A 284-nucleotide genomic window follows, 5' to 3' on the forward strand; every position below is an offset into this window, starting at 1 on the left:
GTCCTGCAGAGTTTAGCTCCAACCCCAATTAGACACACCTGAACCAGCTAATCAAGCTCTTACTAGTCATACTAGAAACTTCCAGGCAGGTGTGTTGAGGCAAGTTGGAGCTAAACTCTGCAGGACACCGGCCCTCCAGGACCGAGTTTGGGCACCCCTGGTCTAGACCCTGAATATAAGACGACCGCGTTTTTTCAGATGTATTTCTAAGAAAAAAACATTGTCTTATATTCGGGTCAATACGGCAAATGCAAGTGTTCTTGGGGACTGGAAATGTGGAAGAT

The sequence above is a fragment of the Sinocyclocheilus rhinocerous genome, unplaced genomic scaffold, assembly GCF_001515625.1.
Source record: "Sinocyclocheilus rhinocerous isolate Xijiao unplaced genomic scaffold, SAMN03320098_v1.1 scaffold691, whole genome shotgun sequence".
Lineage (NCBI taxonomy): Eukaryota > Metazoa > Chordata > Actinopteri > Cypriniformes > Cyprinidae > Sinocyclocheilus > Sinocyclocheilus rhinocerous.